General features: G+C 31.1%; 1 pseudogene across 1 annotated transcript; it reads right to left on the reverse strand.

Moving 5' to 3' along the window:
* Nucleotides 1-8,190: 8,190 nt before the first annotated feature.
* Nucleotides 8,191-10,015, reverse strand: LOC143539248 (cyclin-D3-1-like; annotated as a pseudogene). The gene is made up of 6 exons (XR_013136402.1): nt 9,689-10,015; nt 9,456-9,542; nt 9,142-9,235; nt 8,657-8,887; nt 8,446-8,561; nt 8,191-8,355 (listed from the first exon to the last, which is right to left on the reverse strand). The product of XR_013136402.1 is annotated as a cyclin-D3-1-like (transcript).
* Nucleotides 10,016-10,238: the final 223 nt, after the last annotated feature.

Raw genomic sequence — 10,238 nt, forward strand, 5'->3', positions numbered from 1 at the left:
CGGACGTTCCGATTCGACCAGATCATCATCGCTAAATTACTCTATATTAAGATCTTGGTTACAATGAGCATCCGAACCACCCGTGCTAAACTCTTCACTTTCGGACGTTTTTGTCCGCTTCACCGACCCAACCTCATACGGCACTGGATGCCACGTTGAATGCTATCGAACAATTTCCCAAACTTGTGGGTAAGGAAAGACATGCTTATGTTTGACAACATACAGTTCGTTTGCCAACTTGTAAACATCGGTGTCATTAATACCACTCTTTAGATTACTCTTAGTGTTTACGTAAAGATTGCTAAACCATCCAACCTTTCTGTTCATATCCCTCCACTTTCCGTTTATGGAACCATGTGACCGATACGTCGGGAGTTGTAAAATTTCATTATACTTGCTCGTGATGGCCTTCCAAAAACTCGTTCCCGTTTGCACGTTACTTAATAACATATACATAAAATGTAAAATGTAAACAAATTTAAGCTATTGAGATCGTTAAAAAATTATAGATGAAGAACGATACCTTTTGACGATTCTCGCTTTCGCTAACCCAAGTTCTTGCCAAAGTGACTTCTTCAACCGAATTCCACATGACAACCTTTTCTCTAAGCGACAGTTCAACGGATTCGGGTTGGATTACTGTAGTGGCCCACTTTTTCGACTTATTCTTCTTCGTGGGTTCGAGTTGGGTTTCTGGCACCACCTCTTGGACATCTTCTTTGGTTTGAAGGGTTTGACTTGAAATGCCTTGTTGTTGGAAGTATGGGTTATACTTGAGCCATTCGTCGAAAACTAAAACCGAACCTTGCGTACCTCCGTGATCGGGTTAAAGTTGGGATCCATTTTGGGTTGTATAGAAAATTTGTAGAAGAGAAGAGTGTGTTTTGTAGAAGAGAGGGTTGTATAGAAATGATTTATATATATTAATTAAATTGATTTTTTTTAAATGTAGTCGTCAAAAAAGCTAGCCCCATCACCATTGGGTGAATGAGCCACATGACCATACTCATTCACCTCAAGTCACGTGTGACTGGAAATTTTTTTTTTGAAGTGGGGGGGGGGGGTGGTTTCAGAGTCTCACTTTCAACAAACGGATTACAAGGGGCGTTCACCGTCAATGGAAATTCCAAACTTTTTCATTGCTCATGGGAACCGATTTCTAATAATGGACCGAAGTCCCCGGTAATCCATCACTAATACTAAAGATAAGATTTCACTCAATATTCCCGCCAAAGTTTTCACTCATTTGATAGTGAGAAAAGTTTTCAAGCAACAATCCGTTGGAAATTATAACGACATGTGATCTTTAAATTGATATCCATGCCTTCGTGGAGACATTTCACAACTTGGTTTATTGCGATGCATGAGAAATTTGTGTTTTCGCTTAAAAGTATGTGTATGGTCAAACATAATGTGAACTTAATTGTGTTTGGTAAAATTCACTACTGAGAAAGAAAATCACACTAAAAGGTTTTCAAGCAACAATCCCTTATCTTTTTTCTTTCTCAGTAGTGTAATTTTACCCGCTTCTGTCTGAAAATTTTTCATATGTAATGTAATTTACCTGTTTCTGTAAAAAAAAATTAAGTTCGGCCCCTCGTTTATGAAAATTTGTATACATATTGAGTTCAGCCCCCTGTGTTTTTGTCCAAGCTTTGCTACTGAAACCGATCCGGCTTACAAAATGTGGTATGTGCACCTCTACCACATGGGTGAGTTAAGTTAGTTTATGGGCCAAATCGGATTGATTTTAAAACTGGTTCGGATCAAGTTAAAAAAAATAGATATGCCCAAACTGGTTAGCATTAGAAACTGGTTTGGTTTGAAATTGATTTTAATTCGGATCAGTTCGGTCCTAACTGGTTTCAAATCAGTTTCCGGCATATATATCTCAAACCAATTTCAAATTGGTGGATTGAATCAGACTGGGACCAGTACTCGAACCGGCTCCAGTTAAAAACAGGTTTCGAATCCCAAGCCGGTTTCGATGTGCTTCTCTACTAACTCATGAGGGTTGAAGTGAAAATGTGTAGATTTAAAAATAGAATTAGAGAGTGTGAGTTAACACCACAGCTCTTCTAGCCCAATTCGTTTACATAGTCCTGCCCAGTGAGAAGCCCAAATACATTCTTTTTATTGTCTTTAAATACTATAATTAAATTTATCCAACATGTTATATAAGTTTATGGTAATTAAAATTTCAATTATAAATATTGAAAATTTGTTAAATGCATATAATTAATTTGAGTAAATTAACCTCTTAAATGGTAAATAATAACATTTGGGACAATATATATTCAAGGTTGTAGTACTTGAGTAAACAGAATTTAATGGAGTTTTATAAACTTAAATAACTAGGTTATTGACCTATGCGCGTCACGTGTGAAAATATAGAAATCGACAAGTACACACGTACAATTTCAAGTGACAAGATGTTTTTAATAGATATTTTTTAATATATTTTTTGAGACGGGAACATGATTTATAACTAAATTAATCAAAATTGTCACCTTTAATATATCCCAACTTATTATATGATGTGTGTATAGTGCTAGAAAAAATCTAGGTTTATGAAACATATTAAATAAAGGGTTTATTGGATTTTAATAATTCCTATTGAGTGATATTAGCCGATAATAATCCCTATTCATTTTATCATCACAGGCGGTCTCAAATTTAAAAAAGTTGGCCCCCAATGGTCCGTCGTTAAAAATGACTTAACGGTGTTATACTTTTTTCCGAATTTCAAACTATTGTTTTAGGGATTTTAATTGGAAGGAGGATACGAGTCGATTGATGTAAAATTTCGTTCGAAACGGTGCTCCAAAACGATGAAACAATGATTCAATTCGGGTGTTTAAACTTACAATTAACAAAAATCAAGTCGCCTGGATCACCGTTTCGAGGTGAGTTTTACATCAATCCACTCGTATTCTTCTTCCGATTAAAAGCCCTAAAACATTAGTTTGAAATTCGAAAAAAGTATAACGCCGTTAAGTCATTTTTAACGGCGGACCATTGGGGGCCAACTTTTTTAAATTTGGGACCACCAGTGGTGATAAAATGAATAGGGATTATTGTCGGTCAATTCCAGTCAATAGGGATTATTAAAATCCAATTAACCTGAACTGAAACTTTATCAGTGAACTCAAGCAAAGAATCTTTTCGTAGCTGTATGGATGCTCCCACGCAAGCAAGGTCACATATATTAGCCTTTAAAAAGCTTGATTCAATCGCCCAAAATCCATAGTCATCAATTTTCTAACTAAATTAGTCAAACAATCAAATTATACAAAAGAAATAATGTAAAAGAAAGCTTTTTGTTGACCGAAGCCTTTCTTTTGACCTCAAAAATCCAAGATTAACATATATATAACAAAAAGTTTTTATATATTTATGATGCATATGATAGATTCAATATGAGCACCAATCATTCTTGTGATTTACAATTGCATATCAATTATAAAAATGTATACTGACATCTACAAACCTTAAGGAAATGATGAATTTCATAACTAACTCCACACAGAAACCTAAAGCAGCAATACTCCACCAAATAACGAACATCATTAGACACATTTTCAGGGACACGGCCTTTAAATATCATCTACATTTCTTTTCAGTCAAACCAATCCTGCATTTTCAAGTTCCATATATGACTTATAAAAATCACATTTTTCTTTAATTAACATGCAATTTTAACTGCTGAAATCAATTTAAGAACTTCATTAGTGTTCCCGTAATAGTGTGCTCGGTCATCAATCTCATATGCATTTTTAATCGTGGGATTATTATCTTGAACAATTTTTCCCAGTGGAAAAGTCGATTAATTCACAATATTTGTAGTTTTTGATACCCATATGTTTATCTTGTCTTTAAAACCACCCATTACAATAGAGAAAAACTTATTTTAGCGGCTCATATTTAAGACCAGAGCATTGGTGCCTTTGATAGCTGACCAAAACTACTTTGAATCACCGAAACCACTTTTTTATGGCCTTCCACAAAGAAACCACTTTTTTTCTATAGCTTTCCGGGTGTACGCTAAACAAATTTTAACAACCTACAAAACAACAAATCACATATGATGTAATCACATAATAATTAAACCTAATTCCCAAAAACAAACAAATAGGAACCTTGTAAGCACATAGAAGGGCCAACTTATCAATGCAATAAATAATCTTAGCATGGTCAGCAGGCAGCATCTCTAAAAGAATCTTATGTTGCTTATCAATGTCAACTGCAACTCAAGCAGTTGCACTTCAAACTGTGAACAAAAAACAGAGAATCATATAATATTCAATGTTCATTCTTTTCTTTTCAATTTTTATAAAAACTAAAAATAAAATCTTTGATACATTAACCTCTAGCCAGGATGATTGCATATTTAATTTAAGACTTATATGGTCAACCTTTCTCGGCTGATAAAAACAATATTTTAAAAACAATGAACAAATTTAAAATCATATCATATAAGAACTATTATTAGTTCTGAAACTGGTCATTTAAAAAGCTTAATTGGTGTGCTAACCTCATAATAACGTCGAAAAAATGCACCATCACCCAAAATTCCCAGATTAGTGAAGTTCATAATGACATAAAACTCTTCTAGATGGTTTTGGTAGTTTATATGAAAATAGATAGCGATACAAAACAGACAAAATAATTACAGCTTCTAAAAAACTACAAACATTCCTTACCTGCATAATAATTCACAAATATAAAAATTCGCAATTGATCGTTCATGTTGGTTCGACCAAAGGTCTGACCTGCATAATAATTCACAAATATAAAAATCAATAAAGCAAATTTAATGTATTACATGTAGAGCAATAATTTTGGCAAGAACACACACAATCAAAGATAAAATAAACTAAACCCTAAATCAATTAATATAAATCATCAAGTGGATCATCATGTACCTGATTTCATAAACTTGGATTTATATGTAAAAATACTACCAAAAAATAAAAAATCGAAATTGCAGATGCCCAGTAAACCGAATCAAGCAAAAATACTACAAAAACAAATTTGTTGTTGCCTAAACTAAAAGACTACACTGGATTATGAACATATCAAGCAGATGAACACTGAAATTTAAAGTATCGAATCTAAGAACTAAGACAAACCTTAACCTTGTATCATCGAAACAAAGAAAATGCATGTCAACACAAATAAACGCCGCCGCCTAAGGTTTCATAATGGAAGCGAGAACTGTGATATGAAAAATACATAATTGTTAATGCTGAAACATTATATGAGCATAAAATATATAAAATTAGAACTTGGCAAATAAAATATAAAAAATTAAACAAAAAGTTGTTAGATCAGTGGTGTTGATATTTAATTTACTGCAACTATCCAAATACCCTAATCAATTAGCATTGAAACAAATACCATTGTAAAGTTAGATAATTAACAAAACCTAATAAACGAATAAAAATCAATCCTTACCATAATTGTCAGACAATGAACACAAGATCAAAATCAAAATCCTGCACCAAAACACAATCAACTAATTAAAAAAATTAGATTAACAAACAATAGATCATGTACTTCGTGTAAAAAAATAAATTAACTGATTTGCATATCGAGCAAAAACTAAATCGATTGATCATGTATATCAAGAATTGATGGAATATTTAGGGGTTTTGGGATAATGGAGAAATATAACCTGACGACGAGATCAAATGAGACCCGAGAAACAGAGAGTAGATCGTTCTTCGTGAGAGCATGCGGAAGCTATTGGTTTTCTGACGAACATCAATTAAGAGTTACAAAATGTGAAAAAGAAAAAATAAAAATGGTTGTTATTAATGATCCGTGCATTTAATATTTTATTTTATTTTGAATTATTTTATGGCAAAGAAATTATAAGAATGTTTGTTAATTTATGAAATAGTAAAATCAACCAATCAAAAGATGACATAATCTATTATTTTAATAGATATATAGATTTCAGAAATAGGTATTTTGTATCTAAATCTATTTGTTTAAATAGTTGTGAAGATTACGTAAAACGAAACAATTTGGAAATAATTACATAATAAGATATAATTGTAACATTTTCCAAACCTAACTATCGATTGGTGTATTTATGGTAAGTATCGTAGCAAGTGCACTCGTCGTTTAACTTAATCGTTTATGTCAAGTAGTAATTGAGGAAGATATTATAGCAAGCGCGAATTCAAACAGTTTTGCCCTTTTGCCAGGCATGAATGTGTCATGACATGCTTAAAGCATATTTCCGTGTCTTTTGTCTTTGGATCGGATTGGCTTTTGTCCAATGGTCCGACGCTCCGGCCCAATGTAAAAACCAAAAAATGGAGGTCAGTTTGAACAAGCACTTAGAGCATTCTCATCCAACCCCTTATATTATGTGAGAGGTGTTTTTATAATTTATAGAGTGATTCAGGGTGTTGTGAGTGAAGAGTTTTTATATTTTAGAAAAAGTAATGATTTTTCTGTATATTTGAAAAGTTACTGTTCATCTCCTATAATTTTTTAATATATTTTGAAAGTGGTTGTGAGTGAAAGAAAGAGAAAAGGTAATGATTAAATGTATAAAAAGTATTATTTAATTGAAATGGAGAGAGAAAATAAAGTGAGTTTTATAGTAATTTTTGTTTTGGAGATAGGGAGTGGGATGAGAATGCTCTAAACATAACCTTCTTACATGGCATATAAATAATGCATGTGTTTATGCTGTTCTGGTACTTCATTAAATAAAATTGATTTATCAAATAATTTTTTGTTTGAATAATGCATATATACATAGATATGTAGAATTTTTTTCTAAAAGAGTGTTGAGGGGAAAAATATTTCCTAAAATAGTGTCCTCTCAAAAGTATTTACCAAATTAGTGTTTTTAAATAAAAACTTAGATTTTCTCATTCCTAATATCCTAAAATGTCATTTAACTTTATTAAAACAAACTAGTTTTAATACTTTTAAATAAAATATTAAATAATCTGTATCTTTTTCTTTTATTAAAAAACATGGTTTTTTTTTAAGTTTGCAGGCCTCACAATCTCGAATATTAGTTGTCATATTATATATTATTATTATTAGTATCAAAGACTATCAAAATTAGAAATTCACATAACAAGGTAAAAAAAACAATAAATATAATTATATTTGTATACAATTAGGGATCAGATCAGTACAATACCGGTATTGAAAATATCAATATGAAATTTGAACAAAACTGGGTAATGAATACCATAACGAATTTATTGGTTCGGTATTTTCTTCTCATATTATCTCTTTAACCAATATAAGTTGAAAAGTCAAGCTCGAACTCTACATGCTGAAAGCTCAAGATAGCTCATTAATATTTTTTGTAAGAATTATATATAAAACTTATATAAAGGACAAAAAAAAAGATAACTTGACTTTGTTTGACATTTTTATTTTATTTGGTATTAAGAGGTTGTATTAATTCGACGTAGTTTACATCTTTATTTTGTTTATATTTGATATTGAGATCGATAGCGGCCTAGCGGGTCAAGTTTTGATGTTCGGTTAGTCTTTTATGTTTTCTATTTTTTTTTTAAATTATATTGGTTGATTCTTATAGTTGACATGGATTATTAAAATTAAAAAAAAATAAAAATAAAGAGTTATAATCACTTGGTAGGAAAAAAAACAAAAAAAGAAAAAACTTATAATGGATACGTTAATGAGAGCGGCTTCAAAATTAAAAAAAGAAAAGAATACAACACTAATAAAATTAATTAATGTGTATATATAAAAAGAAAAATAAATAAAAACACTATATTGGTAAATACTTATTAGGGAATACCATTATAGTAAATAGTTTTTCTACCGACACTAGTTTGGGTAAAAACTCAGCATTCATAAGGTGGTAATTTGCAGTTCCCTAATGTGTTTGTGATGGTCAACTGTGCTTCTTTTCTTTTCTTTTTTTAACTAAACAACACTCTATTAAATAAACAAGCAAAATTTGATGTGTGTATCTATTTTCACATCTTTCTTCATAGTTCTATACTTCTATGAATAAAACAACAAAAGAACCCATGACTCCTTTTTTATGCCTACCATTGGTAATTTATTCTCCTGTATATGTTGTTTTTTAGGGGTAGTATTGGCATTTTACAGCCATACCAATCAACTCTACATACAATTCAAAAATAATCCCCTGAGATTTATTTTCCATTTATTTTTTCACAGGCTAATGTTATTAAGCCTCCTTTTATCATCATTTTTTTGGCTCAAAATTGCAGCCTCAAGCACACCAATTGGACTTTCAGGCCATGATGTTAAGGTACCACTCCCAAAGCTCACGGTACAACCCCTACTAATAACTTCCATACATTTAAGAACTCTCTCCTGCAAAATCCCATACCACATATCATCAAAATTCATCATTTTTTGGAAAAATTTAATCAAATGTACAACCAAACATGCACAATGTACTACCTTATTTGCATGCTCAAAAAGTGCAGAATTTTCAGTCTTTTCAACTTCAATTCCAACTACAAACATAGCCACTGCTGCTGCTATCTCAGATGGTTTAAAATCCAAGAAGTCAACCCCTGCATTGTAAAATTACCATTTTACCCTTTTTTTGATCAAGAAACTCAATCTTGCTAATATTAAACTAATTCTATACAAAGTTTTAATCTTTTACCTTTAATCAGAAAGAAAATCAGTTGGGTTGACTTCAAGATCAGAGATCTTGAATTGGTTTGACTTTGACCACTATTATTAACCTTCCTGATGAATGAATCAATGAAAGAAAATGGAGTAATTGATTGCATTCTCCATTCCAATTTGCTCAAAACAATCAATTCCATTCTTTTTATAGTTTTTGCTTCAAACACAAATCTTGATTCACAAGCCTACAAATAACCAATCAAAACTTTATAGTTTGACCCATGTGAAAAAAGTCAAAAATCATATCAAATTACAAATCTTGATTTCATTTAACTCAAAAAACAAACATTTACATTATGTCACCAAAAAAGAAAGCACCCAATCAAACTTTTTAGCTTGACCAATGTGAAAAGGTCAAAATCATATCAAATTACAAATCTTGATTTCATTAAAGTTTAAAATCAGTCAACATTATACACCATTTTACCAAAAATATATGTACAAGAATTTTGTACCTGCAAATCCAAATCAGGGGTATTTCAGTCTCTTCCATTTTTGCTGCAAGTGACACACAGGTTACAGCCACCAATTGCATCATCCATGATTCATCCTTCTGTTTATTAAACAATATTAATTAAAAAAGCAAATTGGCTTGTTACAAAATTAATATAAATTGAGCATTTAATCATGATTAACTCAAAAAACAAACTTTTACTTAGATTATCTGATTATTAGTTTATATAAATTGAGCATTTAATCATGATTAACTACTTTACAATCATTGAAAAATTAATATAAATTATTAAGCATTTTAATCATAATTAACCACTTACAGGTAATTCATAGACAGCAAGAAATCTGTCCAAATAGTTTACAGATAGATATGCACATAATGGTCCAAAATTGAATTGAGCATGAACCTGAATTAAAAAAGAAATCAATAAATAACTCACAAAGATTAAAATTTTTAATTATTTTGATAATTTGTTTATGGTAAATTAAACAGATCAATCCAAAATCATAGGAATCATCATTTTTTAAAAATCTTGAAAAACAAAGATCAAACCTTTGAAATCCAATCAACAGCCTCTTGTCTTGCAACCAAAAACAAGTTTTGATTCTTCAACTTATCCAAATAATCAACAACACCCACAAATTGTTCAGATTCTTTAGTGATCAACACATCCAATTTTGGGTCATTTTGCAAATGCAGGTCAAGAACAGAGTGCTCTGTTTCAAGATTCATAATCAAGTTATTGTTTTCATTATCACTTTGATTGATGTCATGATCAAAACTCATGAAATCATCATCATCACCACTTTCATAAGAAATGCAATCATTTTCTTCTTCACACAGTAAACTTGATGCCTCAGAATTAAAATTGGGTGCCATTTCAAGAACAAACAAACAAAAGTTTAAAACTTTATTTGGTTTTTGAAAAAGAATTAAAGAATGTATGCATGTAATAGATAAATCACACACAATTTGTTCTCCCTATCTCTCTCTCTCTCTAGATGTAGAGGGAGTGTGTGTGTGTGTGTGTGTGTGTGTGAAATTATGAGCAAAGAGTACGGCTTATGTAGAGGAGAAAGAAGATTTGGTTTTAGGGTAGAAG

This window comes from Bidens hawaiensis, unplaced genomic scaffold (genome assembly GCF_021521415.1).
Source record: "Bidens hawaiensis isolate Kalapana, Puna unplaced genomic scaffold, B.hawaiensis_p1.1 tig00011830_1, whole genome shotgun sequence".
Classification (NCBI taxonomy): Eukaryota; Viridiplantae; Streptophyta; class Magnoliopsida; order Asterales; family Asteraceae; genus Bidens; species Bidens hawaiensis.